The following is a 20,803-nucleotide window of genomic DNA, read 5'->3' as shown; positions in this document are numbered from 1 at the left end:
AATGATCTACTTCAATGATCACCTCTTCACAATCTTTTTCCTCCATGATTTTACTGATAATATTTTTTTTCAAAAAATCATCTGAAACTTCCTTTTGAGTCAAGCTTGATTTTCACAGAAGTCATCTTAGTATCTCTGCAGTAATTATGACCATTTATTGCTCCTCCTTTACTAAACACTTCCTCTGACTTGTGTGAAATTATCTTCTACATAATAATCAAATTGCATTCTCTTATTTTTCTTTCTTATTTCTTTTTGGCACTAATTTCTTTCCCTCTTTTCTGTACTTTCTTTCATTCCTCTCTATTTTTCAAACTCCGTATGAACAGCTGTACAATCACACTACTGGTTGTTGGAGTTTTATATACCTTCCACCTGATCATGAGTCATTCAGTCTTTCTTTCTGACTCTCTCATTGATCGTGTCAATATGTCTTTAAATTTTGAAGAGCCTTTCTCCAGTCCAGTCTCATATTAAAATTATTATACTTTGTTGAATTTTTATACTTTGAAGAATCCAGTGATTCTACTCTTTCAGTAACTATGCAGTAGGTAGTTCTGGTATGTTCTTGACTAGTCATGGAAAAAAATGTGAATTTTTATCTTAAAAATTATTATTGCTTCATAGCAATCCCTTCATGTCCTAAACTATCGTATAATTTCATTGTTCATAAAGCTTCCCTGTGTGGAATTTAGAACTCAGGGGAAAATGCCGAAATCTATGATCTGATGTACTTAAAGTTAAGGACAGTTTTTATTGTTGTTTTCTTCCTGGTTTTGTAGGATCTCCACTTTTGTGAAAAGAAAAGCAATAATTGTTAATAACAGAAAGTGTATCCTTTGGTTTTATGCCATTCTATTATCGCACTTTCACTCACTATTAAACACCATTTATTTAAGTTTCCTACGTAAAGTAACCAGACGAAACTTTAAGCTGTCTTGTTCACTCTTCTAAAGCTTCAAAGCAAGTGGATAACTTTTGTCCAACCGAAATTTATTCTATTTTTTTTTATTGTGTGTTTTTGACAAACCAAAAATTTAGCACCCTTGAATTCTAGCTGTCATACCTATAGCTTATGATGCTTGAGCCTTAAATTCAGTATTATTAAATCACCAAGAGATTTCAAAGTGGTAGAATAAAGATTATGTTAAGTCTGAGATGAAGCTGTCACACCAGAGTAATTTGATTTTAAGTCCGGCTCCACCACCTCCATTAGTAATCACATCCCTGACAGAGACAAAGTTCATCCAATATGAGTTCTCATTGCAGATGAGGTATTGATGTTTTCATGTTACTCTGGCCAGTCAATAAGGTTAAAAGGATAAAGTTTATTTAGTTTTCAACATTGCCTTCTTGAAGTCAAATGTCTATTTAATTAAATTTTCCAATATTTGGCAAGAAAAGACTGGTCGTGTCAGCTTTCTTCAGCTTGATATTAAATAGCATCTTGTGAAATTTGGTAAAGACTATGTACAGTAAAATGGAACAGATATACTGTGAGTCTATTTAGGAGAGCATCAGGGAGTCCAAGTTCTTTGTCAAGGTAGTTAATAATTTCTAGTCATCTTCTAATGCTAAAAGTTTGAAATATATGTGCAGGCTTCACGTATGATATTCATTTTCTAACTGGCTTATGGAAATCTGTAGTACTTGGTTTCTTCTAATATGGAGCAATATATATAATGTAATTCTCAAGATTATTTCTGAAGCAAGCAAATGAAAATGACTTCAAAAGAGCATTTTATTTGTAATCCAGGCACCTATCATATAATCATCTCATTTTTCTGCCTTTCCTTACTGAAAAATTTGCAATTGCTTTCTTAAGGTGTGACTACATGTACAAAGAGGAAACAAATAGAAATTTAATTTATGAAAAACTTGGCCACATTTGAGGTGTGAATATTTTATTTACTCAACAAGAAGATTTTTTGCTTACTCCAAAAATTACAAAGTTTTCACAATAGTTGAATCTTATATAAAATTAATATAAGTGGCATGCAAAGAAGTCTTCATGGAAAAATGAATAAGGTGGAAGAGATTCTTGTCTTGTCCTTAAGATGTTTTCTTTCTAGTGTAGCAAATAGTCACTGAATACAGTCATTAACTACATTTATAACAAATAACTATGATAGAGGAAACCCCTAGCAAAATGTTTGGTGATAAATTTTTGAGGGTTGCGTCTTTTTTTTTTTTTTTTTTAAGATTTTATTTATTTATTTGACAGAGAGAGACACAGCAAGAGAAGGAACACACGCAGAGGGAATGGGAGAGGGAGAAGCAGGTTTCCCACCAAGCAGGAAGCCTGATGCAGGGCTCGATCCCAGGACCCTGGGATCATGACCTGAGCCGAAGTCAGACCCTTAACAACTGAGCCACCCAGGTGCCCCGAGGGTTGAATTTCTTCATTAAACTTATTTCTAATCAAATCTGATTTGAATCCACAGAGTTAGAGGGACTATACTATTCCAGAAAGCAGTTTGCTTCCTACCATAAGGTTTTGACTATCTGAATTTTATGAATCACCTACAGGTGATACTTTACCTTCATAGTAATTTTCCTTCCGTAAGAAAATAGTAGGTTAACTGTGGTTTTAATTATCTATTTTATTTCTTTTTAACCATTATTACCATGGATTCAAGTGATGACTTATTAAGTTAATTATGTAAGATATGTGTCCAGTTAGGTTATATTTTAATTATGATTGTAACAGATGCTATATTTTAAAATTCCACCTACGACAGGAGAAAAGTTTTCTTCTATACCATCTATAAATATTTATTAAATGCCTTGTATATGAGAGACAAGTGATATATCCCCCAAGTCCCATGTTTCCAGGAACTACATATTTCTTGTCCATGTTCATATCCCATTATGTATCACATTGCTCAATCCATAGTAGATACTTAGTACTATTGATTAAATGACCAACTGAAGATTAAGTACAAACATAACTTCAATATCCTTAAAAACTTATCATCAAATAGGTGAGGTAATGCAAATTCACAAGTAACTATGACAGTGTTTGATATATAAAATCTATATCTATATCTATATAAAATATATATATATATAGATAGATCTGTCTATATCTATAGATCTAGATCTATATATATATCTAGATATATATCTATATATATCTATATAGATATATATCTAGATATATATATAGATCTATATCTATATAGATATAGATACAGATCTATATCTATAGATATATAGATATAAAATATAGATATTTCCAGATTCTATACGAGGAGAAAGAAATCTTCAAAACTGAAAATCAGTGAAGATTTGGAATAGAAATAATACAATGAAGTGGATTTTAAAAATCTGCCTCAACAAGGTTACAAATTAGACATATTTGACATTATTTGAAAATGGATAAGAATAAAGGGTAACATCCAAAAGTTCAGTGAACCCTGTAGAAGAGGCAAAGGTGTTTTCAAGAAACTGCATCACCTGGATTTCTGTCCATTTCTTGGTTCTCCAGTAGCTGGCTTAATAATTGTAGCATAGTTTGGTTATCCTTAGAGGACTTTGTTGTGTCTTTGAACTTGAGCCAGTGCCCTCTTCGGAAACCCACGAGGTAGGTACAAAGGTTCTGTACCACTTCTTCTTCAGAGGGCCTATGCCATTTGCATGGAATCCCACTTACTCATCTGAAATTAGCTTGTTACATTTACTGCTTAACCACAGAGACATTTCTGTCACGTGCTGCCCAGGAGAGGTCACTGGACTGTAGCAGATCATTCTCAACTGTATCATATCTCTCAGGTATGGAGGAATGCTTAAAATATGTAAATGCTATTCAAGATGCTTCCCACAATTAAAAGTTGGGATTCATGGGGCGCCTGGGTGGCTCAGTGCGTTAAGCCTCTGCCTTCGGCTCAGGTCATGATCTCAGGGTCCTGGGATCAAGCCCCTCATTGGGCTCTCTGCTCAGTGGGGAGCCTGCTTCTTCCTCTCTCTCTCTCTCTCTCTCTCTTTACCTGCCTCTCTGCCTACTTGTGATCTCTCTCTGTCAAGTAAATAAATAAATAAAATCTTAAAAAATAACATTGGGATTCATAGAAAAGAATATTACTCACCTTAGTTTCCTCTGTTGGGTTTCTGACTCTTCCTTTGATGCATTAGTACCCAAACTGACTTGCTCTGTGTTGTTATATAGTATTAATGATTGTGAACTATATGATTTATTAAACAAAAAATACTTATTGAGCTCCAGTGCTATATGCTAGGAATTGGGTGAAAAGCTGAGGCCCAAAGGGGAAAAAACAGTAGGTCGCTGACCTTACTGAGTGGAAAAGAGAACTTGTGACATTCTCAAAAACTTACTTTTAAATTTTTACCAATTATACATCATTTATATAAGTTTTTGTAGTGTGTGAGTTTATTTGGAAAAATTGTATGATCAAGTATGATAGAATCATTCTTGTGAGTGATTCCTCATTCGCTTACAGTATATTTTGATCTTTGATTCCAGCCCCCGCTTATAAACTGAGGTAATTGCATATTGCATAGACTTCCAGAAAATCCACTTTAAAATTATGTTTTTATGTAAATGGCAGAGTGTTCTTGTGTGATGGGTGGCATTATTTAATCCAGTTAAAATTACTTTCTTTTAAACTCTGGAGCTTTGACTTAAATTAGTTTATCTAGAGGCTTCAGCATCTCACTTAAACCATTAGTGTGCTTCTTCCTCCAGGGACTCCCATTTATACTTTCCCAATCAGAATGTAATCCTATCAGAAACGGTAATAATACTTTATACTTGGTAACATCTTTTATCTGAGGAAGTCTTGAGCACTCCGAATGCGAGCTTGTTAATGTTTACGGCATTACCTCCTTATGAGGTAGCCACGAGCTGAGAAGGATTCCTTTACTTTTACAGATGGAAAAAATGGGCCAGAGGAGAAAAGCTGAGTTTTCCAAAAGTGTTTTTCAAAGGGCACTCTGATATGCTGTAATGAGAATTTAAATATGAGGGAAAAGAACTGGAAGGAGTAAGTTGAGTATCAGATGCGGTGCAAATGAATATGTGATTTTTTAGAATTTTTTTGCTAATCAACTCTAATAAGTAATTTGCTTTATAATTTTTTAGGAGTCATTTATTAACTGGTTACTCCATGTCCTGTGGTATGTTATGCACTGAGTGCAGCAGGAAACAAAATAGAACCAGGTGAGGTTGGAGAGGAAGACACAGGATTGATTCAGATCCTACAGGGCCTGTGGGCCAGAGAATGGGTTTTAGACTTGGTATCAGTTTATGGAAGGGCTTAAAGATGGTTGGGGGTTTAAAAAAAATTATTCTCAGTAGAATTGTGAAATAGAGGATTTAAGAATGTGAACAGAGAAAACCCATGAAGACTTTTATTTTTAACATTGTAAATTGGTTTGTTTTTGCTTTCATGCTAAGTGGGTCCTAAACAGATAATAAGCCCTTCTAGAAAGCAACTCAATTATATAGGAATAAGTAATGTTGAATGCATTGACTTTTCTAACAAAATATGCTGTTTCATTCAGGAGCCACTTGAAAATTGCTTAATTTGAAAGTATTATGAATAAATCATGTTTACAAGAAGTTACAATCTGATAGGAAAGTGCTCAGGTACATGGCATGATGCTTAGATACGAAATTGTAAGAGTTCTGAAAAGAAAACCAATACTTGAGGGGGAAGCGGCCATTGAGAGAGAAAGAGGTTATATATGAGTTAATTCATGAAATGTATATAAATAAATTCCCAAATATTGTGTCAGGTATTTCCCAAACACTGTGGAAAGTGACTTAGGAGGAAATAGGTGGGTGCCTCAGTTGCTCCTCTGGTCAGGCACTGACTCTTGATTTTGGCTCAGGTCATGTGATCAAGTCCGGAAGCAGGCGCCACACTCAGTGGAGAGCTGGCCTGAAAATTCTCTCTCTACCCTTCCATTGGCCCCTGCCCTGGCTCGTTCTCGCTCTCTCACCTAAATAAATAAAAAAATATTTAAAAATAAAAGGGTAAGTGGGTGATGAGCCATACAAGTACACTTGTCTTGGGACGCCTGGGTGGCTCAGTCAGTTAAGCCTCTGCCTTCAGCTCAGGTCATGATACCAGGGTCCGGGGATCGAATCCTGCATCATCAGGGTACTTGCTTAGCAGGGAGCCTACTTCTTCCTCTGCCTGCCGCTTCCCTTGCTTGCGCTCTGTCTGTCTCTCTCAACAGACAAATAAATAAATAAAATCTTTTTTAAAAATTAAAAGTACAAACTAAAAGCACTAACTAATATATGGAGTTGTTGAATCACTGCATTGTACACCAGAAACTAATATATCACTCTGTGTTAACTACACTGAAATTCAAGGGAAAAAAAAAGAGGCTATGGATATGAATAAGACATTGTTTCTATATTCAGAGTGCTCGTGGTCTATGGTAAGAATAAATAATTGCATAAAACACTGGAATATTCCACGTAATGCCACAAGTGCCTCCAAATGAGAATATGAAAGAGGAAACCTCATATAGCTAGAGAACCCAAGTAGATTTTACATTACAGAATAGTCTAAAATAAAATACCAAGTTTTGATTGAAGAGAGGACAAATCTTCCCTTAAATATCAGTTTAAAGGACACAAAGGTATTGCCAGAGTAATGTCAGAGAAGACAATGACAGTTGCATTCAGATGCCATTGATTGAGGAAAGAATCGTAAGTAAATGAGTTAGGGGAGTGCCACAGTCCAGTTGCTGTATAATTCCACCTGACACAAGGAGCCAATGAGAGTCACAGAAAGGAATGAGATTGGGATGAGGCAGTAAAGAAAATTTTGCAGAAACTAACCATCTTGAGTGCGGTAAAAGTCAAGAACTGAGTTTTGAGCTGTAGTGATTGTGTGGTGAAGTAGGCATACCATTATTTACAATAGAAAAATCAAGAAATGTTGATTTGTAGAGTTCAGTGATTTGGAGTTGAAAGTAAGTCTTAAATACTTTAAGTTTGAGGTGCTGGTGGAGTCTGCAGGGCTCAACAAGGATGACAGCCTAAAGGGTCAGAATAGAAAGAAAAATAATGGCCATTAATAAGGTTTTGATCCATTTTTACCTGAAACCTGATTTAATTTCCAAAACTGGTTGAACAAAGACTACGAAAACCCAAGGTCATACAGCTACTCAGTAGACTTGAGATTTGAGCTTCTTCAGAGTCCGTATGCTGAACCACGTCACTAGGCTGCCCCTCAGGAAGAAGTGGACATTCAGGAATCATTGGTATAAAGGTACAAGTGAAATTCTGAGAGTGGTAGAAGTATCTCAAACTAACCAAAGAAGGAAAAAAGGTAGACAATGAACTAAAGGACTGGTGAAGGAAAACATGCTGGAGATGTATGTGGAGAAGGTATGTCAAAGTTGAAAGCAGTTAACCCAGAATCTAGGGAAGAACCTAGATTCTAGGGGAAAGCAGTTCAAAGAGAAAGAAGCAAATTACCTTACAGAATTCTGTAGAGCAGCATTTCTCAAAGTACTTTCTACGGAACATCTGCTGTGCAATGTATTTGAGGGTCCCTGGGAGAAGACTGTGTCCGTCATTAAATACATTTGTAAGACACAAAATAATAAGCTATCCCTACCCTCTTTTCTCTCATCTTCTGGAACCACAATACAAATCAGTACATTTAGCACAAATTAGCATGGGGACATAATTAAAGGAAGTTCTTAACTTCATGTTAGCTTAGAGTGATCTTAAAAAAAAGTTAACCTAGGGAATATGGATTTGAACATATTTTTAACAAAAGAATCATGTTCCGTGATAAGATAAGGATTGTAAAAGAGAGAAGCTCTTGAGTTATTAAGATGTGAGGAATGTTAGAAGGGGGTGATAGGAGAGAAAAGAACAGTTTAAATCTGGGCATGAGGATTGGGGACAAACAAATGAAGAAAACTCATGACACAGGAACTGTAGCCTTAGATCCAAAGGGTAAGGCCAGTAGTTTATGGACTGTGTTCCATCACTCGGAGCCAGGTCAGTTACAGAGCCCACTGAGTAGAGGAGACATGGCATGTATAAAGGGTGGTAGGACAACCAGGCCCTGACTGGTTTTTCCTGCTCGTTGCTCTGGTTTATTTGCTCGTGGTTTCTCGACCCCACCTTTCCCGTCTCAATCTTTGGACTAGTCCACCTTGATGGATAGCGCTCTCAAAATACATTGCTCAGAAAACAGTACTTTACTTGCCTTTTCTAGGGCACTGTGTGTTTTCTCTCTTTTGACAACATGTTCAGAGGGCACGTTCCCTTTGAATTTCAGTCAATTGTACTCGATTTATGTGAATTTTTAAAATTATCCCAGTAATTATTCAACTTTTAAACATGAACGAACCATTTTTAAGTAAAATTTGCATTTACATTTTATTACTATCAGTCCTTTATTCTTGCCTGTTATTTAAAGGACTTTTTCAAATATTCATTCTGAATTCCTTTTTTATTAGAGCTCCTAGCTTTGTGTGAACAGATTTTACTTTTATGCCTTTGATTTCATCAACTGAATATTAATATTAAAGTGATCAGTATGAAGGACAGAGGTTTGCTGAATGCCACAAGAACTAATTGCGCAACCTTAACTTACCCAGGGATCTGTTTGACTACAGTGATTGTGTCCAGATCTTTGGGGATAGCTTTGAGTCCCCTTAAATGAATCACCCCGTTCATCTGTTGTTTGTTTGCTTTTATTCCTACATTCTTTCCACTTATCTATCAGGATGAACTTTGCCAAAGATGTCTGGAATCCAGTAAACTATTTATTCCTGAGTTTTCTGATTTTCTCTCTATAAAGAGAGTGGTACTAATGAGAGGCAGTTTGTAAATGATTCCATTTTCATTTTTAGGTACTTAGAAGCCATCTCTGCATTCACGCTAGGATCTTGCTTGTGCTGTAACTCAACATCACTAATATATTTCTCTAGACATATATTTCCTCCCGTTGTACAAAAGTCATTTGTCTTGTTACCCACAATTTTCCTTTGTGTTTTATTATTTCATGAAGTAGTTTTACCTAGTGGCTAAGATATTTTGAGTAATTTACTCAAATCCACTGTGCCTCAGCTTCCTGATTTATAGCTTGGGGATAGTATATATAATATACTATATAATATACTCTATAATATAGTATATATAATATATAATGATAGTATCTACCTTATATAATTGTTGAGGAACTAGATAAATTGAAATGCTCAGGGGCACCTGGATTCCTCAGTGGATTAAGCCTCTGCCTTCAGCTCAGGTCATGGTCTCAGGGTCCTGTGATCAAGCCCCGCATCCGGCTCTCTGTTGGGCGGGGAGCCTGCTTCCCCCTCTCTCTCTGCCTGCCTCTCTGTGATACCTCTTTCTCTGTCAAGTAAATAAATAAAAATCTTAAAAAAAAAAAGAAAGAAAGAAATGCTTAGAACGTACCTTATACGAAGTAAATGCTCAACAAACATTGGTTTTCTTTTTTCAGTACACTGATTTTGACTAAGAAACATGATCCATTTACAACCCCAGTATGAAAATGCTCAGGGCAACTGTACATTGTTGAATAAATGCAAAAACAATACAAACGTTCCTTTCAGTTACTAGCTTAAGAAATGAAATGGTTACTCTGGGAACTTGGTATTTAATTATTTCTGTATACCCAGTGTGTGGGAGACGCCAACCCAGGCGAAATAGGTCCATCCGACATTTGAAAAAAAAAAAAATATGAATTTGAAGTTAAAGTACCCAGTATAAAAAGATAGCATCTAGTATTAGGACAAATGGATCAATTTATAAAAGAGGTAGGCATCAAGACTGCTATTTCTATTGTTAGGGAGAGCAAATTAGGATGGTCTTGCTGGGCAGTGACTCAAAGAGGCAGATGAAAGAGAAAATGGGCACCAATAAAGACCAAACCCTGTCACCAGAGAATCTGTCCCCTTCCTCCACCACGCCATATGATGCTCCTTTATGATATATTTCTTCTGTTGTTTGCTTTGATGTTTATTTTAACCGTTTTCCCTTTTACAAAAAACGTGTGTTTGGAAACCAGGACGGAGAAAAGATGAGGACTAGTATCTGTGCCCTCGGAGATGGTCTGTCATCACGGTCCCATCATTCCTTGCTTCGAAAGTGCAGAGCAAGATACTCTTTCTTTGGGGTAGCTCCTATGCCCTGTAGAAGACCTAGTGTGTAACACTCTTTAAAATCTAATTAACAATGCTTCACAGGACAACACTATCACTGGCTGAAGGATTTTAATGGGAACATAAAAATTGTAATTGCTAAAGAAGGTCAAGTTAGCCCAGGCTTTGTTATTTGATATCACAGCGAATCGAAGATTGATTTTAAAAAATAAAGTATCAGTCTCTCCCCTTGCCACTCAGTAAACATTTCCGTACGACGTACCCTTCTGTGCATTCTCATACTTGCCAAGAAAGGTAAAATGCCAAGGGAGACTTTTCATTAAAAAAAAATAATAATAATAAGTGGCAGTTTGTTCATTTTTTTAAGGTATTAATTTTACTATCTTTTCAACTTATTGTAAAGGTATTTGCTTGACCTTGATTTTCTTCAGGCTATATTCGTTTCACTTTGCTCAAGCACACGGACGTTTTTAGTTGTCTGATCAGATCTTCGAAAGTCTTTGCAGCGTGTAAGAATCTTTTTAAGCAAATGGAAAATAATTACGGAAAGGAAAGGAAAACCCCAGAGTTTCACGTGTTTCTCTCTTTTCGTATGCATCCTGGCATGTACCGTGGTATGTAGGATCGGCCACTGTTCTGAGACCCCCTGAGGAGAGGCCCATATGTGCCCACATACCTGCTTTAAGCCTCCCAGGACCCTGTTAGAGGCACTGTGGAGGGCTTAACTCACAGTGTCATTGTGTGTATTACTCTGGTTCAAACTCAGTGTGGGTCAGTCATTCTGTCTTTTCTTCTTTCCCTTCTTTTGTGGCCAACACGTGTAATTTTTCTTCAGAATGTGGCTTTCCATTCACCCAAATTTCAGACATTCCCTTCTGAAATTCAGGTTTCATGGGTCATTTGGCACAGTTACTGGCTTCTTTCCAAATTTGCCATTTCCCTTTTGTTTAGTATTGCTGACGTTTTCTTGTTTATTCATAAAAAATATGAGAATTTACACTGGCACTGGGAGAGGGTGGCCTCTTTGCCAACAATAAGCGTCATTTGGGATGTAGAGGGATTTAGAACTATATAATAAATTGTCTCATTCTAGGTAAAGTAATGTATCAAAGTCATAAATCTTACCTTTCAAATGCTTTTCTTTAATTGCAGTTGCTGGACGTTTGTTGTTTTTGTGTGTGTGTGTGTGTGTTTTTCTATATCACTAGAAAGAAAGCTTTGATTATTCTTATTTTTAAGGGAGGCTTAAGACAGTTTTAAGGATACTGTTTTTATTTTGTTTTGTTTTTAAGTTACTGCTTATTTAAACCCTTAAGCTCTCAGATTTTTTAAATGCAAAATTTCCAAGTTGAAAATTCAGAATTTCTTGGATGTATTTTTAAGTAGAAAGAGGAAAATTCAGTAAGGTGTCAAAGAAATACAATGATGATTTTTTTTTTTACTTACATTTTTTCAGTTACAAATGAAAATTGATCAAAGTTAAAGAATTGCTATTCCATTCTTAACAACTCTTAAATATTCAGTTTAAGCCCTACTTTATCCATAGACCATTTCAAAGAGTTATAATTGATCTTGATATACGTCCTTCTTATCATTTGTAGCACAAACTTTCATTTGTAGAACTTCTTAAATTCTTAAATTTAGCCTATTATTTTTAGCTCATTTTAGCCCAATTCATCTTTAACATAGTACTTGATTTCATATTTAAATGTTATCTAATTAGCCCATGTATTTAATTTTCTGCTTATGCAATGCAGAAATCATATATTTATTTAAAAAAACAATAATAGTAAGAGTAATACTTGCAGTTACAAAGTGTTTACTCTGTGTTAGGCCCTGTTTATTATGAAAATAAGCTGGACAGGTAAAGAAATTTATTTTACTTTATCTTTTTTTAACAACAAGGAAACAAAGCACAGAAACCTTATGTACCTCACACAATGATATATAGCTATGCCAAGGTAGCATCAGGATTTGAACTCATTTGAAATGATGTGACTCAAACCTGTTCTCTCAACTGCTACACTATTCAGCCAAGTAAAATATACTGTCCAATGAACTATTTGTTGAGTAAATTATTTTTCATAGATCAATCTTAATTCTCCCAGTAATGATTAATATAGGCATTGTTAATGATTGCAATCAAATTACTGCTTTATTCAAGCTACTAATACTTGGGCAGAGAGGGTTACACATGATAGTATAGAATTTAAATAGGTGAATGCATCAGACTTCCTAGAGTGACTTTTGGGTCCCAGTGACTTTTATCAGAATGTGGGCATGCTATCTCCTAGGCAACAATTACTCAAAGAAGCATAAGATTTTACGATAGCCAAGTGGGTTTTGCTGTGGTTGAAGCTTTGAAATAATTAACCTGGAAAACATGCTTTTTTACTTCCTAAGCTGAACGTGGTTAGTAGAAGCTACTCTTCTAGATATTTACACATAACATGGGTTCTTCATCTTATCCAAGTGTCTAAGCAATGACATTGAAAGAAGTTCTGGGGCACCTGGGCGGCTCAGTTGGTTGAACATTAGACTTTTGATACCAGCTCACGTTGTGATCTCAGGGTCCTGGGTTTGAGCCCCTGTTGGGAACAACACTGAGCGTGGAACCTCTTTGAGATTCTGTCTCTCCCTCTGCCCCTCCTCCATCATATTCTGTCTCTTTTTCTCTCCCTCCTCAATGAATGAACGAATGAATGAATGAATGAATGCAGTTCTGAAGTGGCTGGGTGGTAGGTTTCCCTAGGTAGGTTTTGGAGTTGAAGCCTTTGTGAAATTCTGTATTTACAAAAGAAATATTTTTAATGACTTTGTTCAGAAGCAATAGATGATATTTACAGAAAGAAAAGCCAATGGGTCAGTGGTGGGAAGTGGCCATTGACCAGTCTTGAACTTCAAAACCTTATTGATGGGTCAATATAATTGAAGGGTCAGTATAATTGATGGGTCAAAATAATTTATTGATGGGTCTGCCCTACCTTTCTTTGGTCTCTTCACAATATCCCTTTACTTTTCTGGAGACTGTAACATGCAGTATTCTAGGTACCTGCCCACAGGAGCTCTTGCCTTTGTCCTGGATGGTTGACCCATCAATTTTTCTGCCCAGGTGGAAAGCCAAGAGGTCTAATTCCAAAAGGGTGTTACTGAGTGAGGGTATTGTAGATTACGCTTACACTGTACATCAGTGGTTGTGAACTTGTATGTATCCATGTGCATTTAAAACACATCCAAATACCAGAATCTTGGTGGTTCTCTTGAATACATTAAAGATCATTCACAAATATAGCACTGTCTGTATAACTCACTTAGTGTGTTGCCCTCTCAACATAACTATTTGCTGACCTACTACATTTACATGATTGTCAAGATTCATATTTTTCAAGGAAAACCCACTGATGTGGGTTTTTGTTTATTTTATCTTGTTTTGTTTGGACAGTGGCTATCCTTTGAGTAAGTTGTGCCCCACATTTACCATGTGGCTCCACTTAATTTAACACTCTGTGCAGGAGACATTATGCTTTGTAGTTGTAATAATGATAAATTCTGCATATTGATCAAAATCTGACAGCACAATATAGGAAGGAGTTGTGATATATAACGAACTAAACAGACTTTTATAAACTCTCTAGAAATGTTACCAAAAGGTCGACATTATTCCTAGGTAAAGCCTGATCCCAATACTTTAATGACCTAATTAGGCATATACTTTTCTTAAGACAGCCTCATCTATCACAGATTGCTTTTTCCTAAAACACACATTGTAGCATGGTTGACAGTATTCGCAGTGCAGCCAGATATTGCTTGTCTGTTGTCATTTTATTGGGAGACAGTATTTCACTGTACCAGTTACAGATATTTTGTTTGCAATGTCGAGTTCCTTCTGCCTGAAGAGAATGCTACGTTTGCTGGTGCTTCTTTCAGTTCTTTTTGTGCGTTGCTAACATCAGGATCCACTGGGCAACAGGGCATCTTGTGAACCTAACAGTGCCGCCTCGAAACATGTGCTTCAGATATTTTGCTATAATGATACAGTTGTAAAACCAATAGATACCACTGTTTAAGTAAGTCAGTTAGACTACCACTGGCTTCCAGCGGTATCAGGGAAAAACATTTTTGACAGTTTGAGGAATCCTTGCAGGTAAAGTTGTATCAAATATTTTCATTTGATTCCTTACTGTGTTACATCCATAAATAACAGTATATCGTTTTAGTTAGAGGTTTTGAAACCTTACAAATCTGGGTTGAAATTCCAAGCCTGTCAATTATGAGCTATGTGTCTTTAGACCATTCTGTTCATGAGCCTCAGATCCCTCATCTGCTAACATGAAGATAACTGCAAAATGAATAAATGAGAAGCTATGTGTAAAATGTTTAACATTTGTCAAGTATATAGTAATCAATCACTTAACTAAATGGAGTTTAAAAAATTAAAGTGTGTAATTCACTACGGTATACCTGAATTCTCACAAGTTTTTACTTGTAGTTATCTAGGGAGAGGAAGAAATTATTTTTTCCTACTATCTTCATAGTTTTCCTGTCTGAAGCCCTCCGTGCTGCATTAGCAGAAGTTAGATTAAAAAGAGAAAAAGCGTGTGAACTTAATATTTAAGTTCTATATGGCATAGGAATCTTTATAAGGAAATGAAGACCCTATGAACTATTAAACCGGAGAGCCTTTATTCTAGTTTTGACAAAGAGCAGAAAGTTGTGGGAAAAAAGGATAGGATAAAACAGCAAGAGTGAAGGGTAATAAACTGGGGGAAATTTAGGTCTATTGTTTTGGATTCTTCTCAACATCCCTCTTCTTAAGAAATAAGGGTGTTCCTTTCTTCTGGGTACAAGGAGGCCACCTCTTGGCAAAAGGATTTTATGACTGGCTTTAGGTAAGAAGGGGAAGGTTAGAGAGTCTTTCTTATACTTACTGTTTCTCGCAGTCCTTCAGCTTAAAATATTTACGGTGCCAAGGGGCCATAGGTAAGGAGATATTCTTATCTCGTTCATGGTCAATACTGTTACATAGCTGATAACATGATGCGAGCGTACTTGTCTCCTATTTAAATTCAAGAGATAGCTGCCATCTGCATGAAAGCGAATGATGTCTCGTTCTTTTCTGTTTTTAGTTCTTTTTGTCTCTTGATATAGCACTCTGTGTACACGTATGTTCGCATTTCTGCGTTGAAATGTGTTGTTTTAAAATTGAAATTGTCCTTTGTGACAAAAATGACTGTCATATGCTTTGAAGATTGTCTATCAGTTAAACCTGGGTATCTGAGTTGTCTAAGACCCAGATTACATGGAAAATTATGAGGACTGATATTGCAACTATTTCTAAGTACCCTCCACGTTAAAAAGTAATCATGTATACATGCAATGTTAAGATTTTATTATTATTTAAGTATGTAAATATGAATGAATATTATCATATCACTAACTTGATTCAGAAGACTGCTTTTACATTCATATACCTAGTGTCACTTTATATTAATTATATCAGTACTTAATTGTTATTTTTGGTTATTCTCTCCAAAGAGGAAATATTATGGAGCTAATTATGCTTCTAGGATGAGGGCTGAGTGTACTTTTTTTTTTTTTTTTTTTTGGTATGTTCTTCATCCGTCTAAAAATTAGTTTGTATGAACTCATCATTACGTTCATTAAGTCAATAAATCAGCAAGTATTTTTGTGTACCCAGTGTTCAGCAAAGCATGCATTCTCTTGCCTTTAAATTGCTTATAAATATTTCAGGTTGCTTGCTAATTTACTGTGTAGATTAATTGACCTTGATCTACTTCTAGGTTTAAATTACGTTCTCTTGGAATCTTAAAAGTTACAAGAGCTCACTTTTCCATACATAAGTTAGTAAACAAAAATATATGAGCTAAAATTGCAAACATTCCTATCTCTTTCATACTCTTTATTATTTTTTTTAAAGATTTTATTTATTTATTTGAGAGAGAGAGAGAGAGAGAGAATGAAAGGGGAGAGGTCAGTGGGAGAAGCAGTCTGATGTGGGACTTGATCCCAGGACTCCAGGATCATGACCTGAGCCAAAGGCAGTTGCTTAATCAACTGAGCCACCCAGGCGCCCTCATACTCTTTATTCAAGAATTCTGCTACTGCTGCACTGTATGTTAACTAGCTGGTCTGTTTGGTATTTTTAAAGGCCAAGAAGCAAGATCTTAGAAAAAGAGCAATGGTTTTTATGTAGGAAGTATTTTAATAATTTCTTGTGATAGAGGTCTATTTAAACACATCTTCTCTTACCAACGTAAGAAGGGCTATCCCAGGGCTAAATTTAGCTGAATTCCATCATTGCATAAAGTAGTAGGAAAGAATTATTATTTCTGCTGAAGCCCACTCGTCAGTGGAGCCTTAGCTGCTTGTGAACTCAAGACTCATGACCCAAGTGATTTATCTTCCTCTTTCTCCATTCCCAAGTTTGACATAAGAGTAGACCGAATCAGCCACAAGTTCTGTTTTTCCTCTCTCTCTGCCTGCAACAGTAGTTCTGTGGGATGTGTATATTTTAGACCTTTAGCAACAATCCTTTTCTGAACTTTACCTTCTGAACTGCAGGTAACTGGAAAGGATGTTAGAAAAATAAGCTAGAAGTATTACAATAGTATTTTTTTTTTAAATGGGAGGAAAAGTGAAGAAAAACTGCTCTATTAAAAAACGGGATTAACATTTTTGTGGTATCCCAAAGGGAAGCGATAGTAAATAAATATAAAACTAGATACCATGAAAAAAATAGAAGTTCATGATTAAGGTAGATGCTGTTTTGTTTGCATATCTGTGCATACATGTGCACATGTATGTGCGTGTGCACACACACACACACACACACATACACACAATTAGTAGATGCCTCTAGCATACATAGTATACCTTTGGTTCAACTATGATTTCACCCAGATCCAAACTGAGCTATTTTGCTGGCACTTAGTGCACGAGGCACTACCTAATTCTCATCTCAAATGCCTCCTATTTGTCTTTTAGCATTCTCCCTTAAGACTTCCCCGAGGCCAGTAGTCTGCTTGGCTAGCAACCAGCCATCTGCTTGTGTACTGGGGAATTCACTGGGGAAGAAAGGTCTGTGCATCATTACCCCAGCTTTATATTTCGCAGAGTTCTTAACAGAATTTGGTCCTCCTTGCCATCAGTGACAACTTCAATAATAACATATATTGTAGCTTTTCTGTATCTCTCTCCCTGTTCCATTATTAACACTTGTTTTCTAGGATCACTTCCCAAATAAACTACCTGCATCCAAGTCCCTATCTTGGCCTCTGGTTTCTGGGGAGCCCAAATTAGAATGCTATACCATATAGGAACATTTGAATTTATTATGTTTGAATAACTCAAGACATGTAGACAAATCAATGAGTATTTACCAACCATTTAATTATTTAGTGTTATTACGAAAATAATATCACACAACCAAAAAAAAAAAAAGAAAAGAAAATGTCATACAGCCTTTTGTAAATCTGATTTGACAAAATAGTAATCATCTTATCACCTCCTTTAACATTTAACATATCATCTACCTTCTTGGAAAGCAACTGTCATCTTGTTGGTGAAGTAACATTTACATGTTTGAAACAGTTGGCCGGTATTACGAGAATCTGCTCCTTTCTGGCATTTTACTGATTACTGTGTTTCTTGTTAGCTTACTAATTAGAGTGATGTCTTACTCCAGATCTCACAAGGTGATCAATTTCAGCAGACCTTTCTTCCGAAATCTTATCTTTCAAAAGCAGACTTTCCAAAAAACAAAAACAAACAAACAAACAAAAAAACCCAGACTTTCCTGAAAGCTGTGGTTCACATAGGAAGTTATGAAAAACTTCATAGAGGAGGAGGGATTTTACCTGATTTTAGATGAATGTATTGGAGACTGTGAGAGTCAAAAATTTTTGTAAGATTTTATTTATTTATTTGAGAAAGAAAGAGAGAGAGCGAGCGAGCGCATGATCCATGATCGGGGTAGAGAGGAGCCGAGGAAGGGGGCAAAGCAGAGTCCCTGCTGAGCAGGCAGTCCCATCCAGGGCTCGATCCCAGGACCCTGGGATCATGACCTGAGCTAAAAGCAGACACTTAATAACTGAGCCACCCAGGTACCCTATGAAAGTTCGTATTAAATTACTGGTATGTACAAGGGCACAGAGAGAAGAGAATCATCATGTTTCATCCAAAAGAGATGGTTAGGGAGAGAGTGGTCCTATAACCACCTTGCTTTTTCTTGTGTAGCAATGGAAGTTTATGTGCAAAAATATATATATACAAATGAAAGCAAGTCATTCATTTATACACAGCTTTTCAGAGGGAATATAAAATGTGTCATAAATAAAAATTCTGGCATATATTTACTGAGATATTTTGGATTTGACATAAGTGTGTAAAAGATGTATTATAGCTATTTTACATTTGTGTACATGATCTGACTTACTAGATATCAGTATATTCCTTCGATTGTATTTTCTTAACCAAGGATAAAATGATTGACACATAGAAATGGGAGAGGACAGGTTGTAGTATCCCATGTACCTAGTCTAGCTGTTGTATGCTTGACTAATTGGTCAAAAGGGCTGTAGAGGACCAGTTACAGAAGCCTTATGTATAACCGTCTTCTGTGGGAGGTAAGAGACTGAGAAAGCAAGAGTTTGTTTGTTCTCAAAGAGAAAAAAAAAAAAAAGAAAGAAAGAAAAAAAGAAAAAAAAATCTTTCTCTCTGCAATACTGCCGGGAGAAGTACTGACTATTCCAAATACTTTGTTTATTCCTCCATTATCAGTTTTAAAACGATGACTAAATTTCCTTTAATTTTTATTTGTCCAAATGCAAATAAACTAAGTTTGTTAATGACTTATTTTTCTGGGGGTAACTTTAAGAAAGGCATGAAACTAACATCATAAAATTAAAACAATTAACTTAAGCTATCTTGCTTCTTTTATAGTGAAGCAGTCATATGGCTGTCAAAACGATAGAGGATAGCTTTTGAAGTCTTAATATACCCTTGATTGGGCCTTTTCTAAATATTCCCAAATACATATTAGAAATGGAGATCTGTTCCTATTAAACTGTCATTTATTAACCTTAGCCGAGTAACACTGCTGCCAGAAGCGAAAACAGAAAAACAATTTCTCTCTCTGCCTTCTTGAAGTTTGCAAGATAAATACGTACCAATTTTAAATGAACGTGAACATCACTAAACTAGACAGATTTATTGAGTTAGCTTATAGCAAAATGAGCTTGCTCCATTTTCACATACTTTTTCTGGTAGTAAATGTTTTAATCTATTGATGCCATGGAGAAATGCTACATTAGCTATAAAACAGAAAGAGGGCACTGTTTAGTGACAGGACCAATAATATGTATAATGCAGCAAATGCTTCGCAAGAATTTAATGGGCCTGGATTCAAGTAGACAGTACATAGTTTACAAAGCTGAGGGGGAAGATTCATTAGACTCCTGGCTCCTTCAATGCGTAAACTTAACTGAGACATGATATGAAGACCACAGTTCTTCAGTGGCAGAAGAAATTACATTTGATTTCAAGAAAAAGGAAAACACATTCCCACGGGATGCTACACAGCAGAATGTTGTCCTCTGTTCTTCCTTTGGCAGTATAAGCATTCGATTCTTACTTTCGTTGTGTGGAGTTTATAATGTTCCATTACAAATCTCTCCTCTTTAAAACTGGTAGGCACCGTAGAGCCTAGAGCCTCACCGTGATCTGATGAATCCTTGTTACACATGTAACGCGTGAGAAGACTTGGAGCTTACCATCCCGTTGTTTGGGATTTAAAAACAGCAACCTGAGGAATCTAAGATATCTAAAACTTACTCCAAACTCACTCTCCGTCCAACTGTGTGTGTCACTTATTTAAAAGTAGAGATACCAGATTCCGAGCTCATATAGTTTGTAGATAAGTGGCAAATCAGCCAAAACTCACAGGTTGAGATTTCATTCAAACTATCATCATATTATCATCATCATATCATCAATGCATCAAATGTATTTTTTACACTTTATTGACATTTGCAATCAGGCATCAGACTGTTGAGTTACTTCATTTTCTGGATGAGAAAAATTGTCCGTAATTTCTTGAGAGATGATGCGGAGACCGTCCAATGAGCATAAACCTTGCAGCCAGATTGTCTTTTTTCAAATCCTTATTCCGTTTCTTATTGGATTTGTGACCTTAAGATTTGTGAACTGGATTTTTCTGCCCCACACTCTCTTCATCTGTAAAACGGTGATAATATACTTACCTTAAGGAGAGGTTTTGGTAGTTCAATGAGTTGATAGTATTTCCACACAGTAAACATTCAAAAACTGTTGGCTGATGTTGCCCTAACTGCTTGTTGGTTCAAATTATGCACTTATTCGGTCATATCTGAAAATGCCCCAGACTACAAGCTGTTTTATTTTCAGTGTTCATTATTGTACAATGTAACAGGATGGAACAGAGTGGAGTAGTTTTATTTTGTTTTAGTAATTAGATATTAAGCCAAAACTCAAATGGACTTATTAATTAAACCACGTATCTAGAAAATATTTCCTGCAGCACAACAATTATGCAACCCCTATCTACATTTTATTTTAATTGTGTTTCCTTTTATTTTGCCATTGGTAATATGAGTAAACTTATACCAGTTATTTAAGA

At 35.9% G+C, this 20,803-nt stretch overlaps 1 protein-coding gene across 14 annotated transcripts in view; it reads left to right on the top strand.

Moving 5' to 3' along the window:
- ADGRL3 (adhesion G protein-coupled receptor L3) overlaps positions 1 to 20,803 on the top strand; it is a 793,594-nt gene that overhangs the window by 491,391 nt on the left and 281,400 nt on the right. Inside the window, exon 1 of one of the 14 annotated variants that reach the window (XM_044268175.1) lies at positions 3,739 to 3,774. The exons of the other annotated variants lie outside the window; for them this stretch is intronic. The gene's annotated coding sequence lies outside the window, so the exon portion shown is untranslated. Of the gene's footprint in view, positions 1 to 3,738; positions 3,775 to 20,803 lie in introns of those variants that run through there. 14 annotated transcript variants of the gene reach the window in all.

Source organism: Neovison vison, chromosome 11 (assembly GCF_020171115.1).
Source record: "Neovison vison isolate M4711 chromosome 11, ASM_NN_V1, whole genome shotgun sequence".
Lineage (NCBI taxonomy): Eukaryota > Metazoa > Chordata > Mammalia > Carnivora > Mustelidae > Neogale > Neogale vison.
The sequence above is the reverse complement of the archived record's forward strand: the minus strand, read 5'-3'. Positions and strand labels throughout refer to the sequence as shown.